Genomic DNA, 1,336 nt, shown 5'->3' with positions numbered 1-1,336 from the left:
TATCGTTGGAAAAATATTTATCTTCGCGTTGTTAAACACAGTCGTGTAGTTGTCAACTTGATTCTACTAAAGTTAATTTTTAAACCCGATTCGGATTGCGTCAGTTCTTGAATGGGAGACCTCTGCGATGTCTCCGAGACGAAAATATCTAATCTTCTGTTTGACTTGACCTAGGGTCACCTATCACATACCACAATGATTTGAAGAAATTTAAGTTTCTACTAAAGTTGAGCCCCTTCGGATGCGATTATTACTTGGGTGGGAGACTATCGGGAGCAGAGGAGTCCTAATTGACCGTTTTTCCAGTTAAATTCTCCGTACAATTGCAGCGCGGATCGATCTAGTTGATTTGAATCACCGTACGTGATCAAACTACACACAAACAATCGTGTTACGGTTGAAATCCTATCCGCGCCAATGTTCGTCGCCCTTCGGGCCACGAGGTTTCCGTACGAGGCACGGAGTGCCGAGAGTACAATGAGGATACTGGTGACGGAAATGCGTCATCAGTTCCAAGAAGACACATGGGAAGTGAAATTATAATCTATTAATTAATTTATTTTATTTGTAGTGTTTTCTTCGGAGATATTAGCAAATTTTGCTATATTTAAATTCGAAGCAAAATACAGTCATTGTATTGAAAACAAATCTCTCTTTAGAAATTGATAAGCGTAAGAATTTTCCGATTTTCTGGATCTTGCTCACGCAATACAAACGTAAAAAAATAATATTAGGCTTGAGAGCATTTCGTAGACTAAGCAATCAAATTTGCCGTGGCACTTTCTTAAGACTAAATTGGTTTTCTTCCAAAATATCTTTCCTACGGTGAGCTTCCAAACGAGCAGTACCGAGCGGTTAGTGCGAAGTCTTGCACGTACGAGCACGTACGGTGAAAACAGCAAGTGGCCTTGATCCAGAGCGCCGATCAACGGGATTTGTTCCAACATCATTTGCCAGACTTAGTATTTTACTCTGTCTATTAAACGCCAGACGATTTTTTGCCAAACTTAGTATTTTAATCTGTCTAACGCCAGACGATTTTACTCGTCAATGGGGAATCTCCAGGAGTCAATGGGTTAAAAGCAAAGGAAAATAAAAGCGACAAAGGCACATTTGACTAAACCAAAGGCTCACATAGTAATTAACTTGCCGTAAATGTGATTGTTGTTGTAAACTAGGCAGGAAAATTCCCTCCAGATAAAATAGAAGCAACAAAATAGACCAAAACTTCCCTTTCATGCGCGGCGAAAATTCTTTACCTTTCACAAAATTGTTACAGCTCGTACGTCCGTCGGTACTTGTGAACTTCCACAGCAAAGCGACTCAAAATGGCGGA

Source organism: Montipora capricornis, chromosome 2 (genome assembly GCF_036669925.1).
Source record: "Montipora capricornis isolate CH-2021 chromosome 2, ASM3666992v2, whole genome shotgun sequence".
In the NCBI taxonomy this organism is placed as follows: Eukaryota; Metazoa; Cnidaria; class Anthozoa; order Scleractinia; family Acroporidae; genus Montipora; species Montipora capricornis.
Note: the sequence above shows the minus strand (reverse complement) of the source record.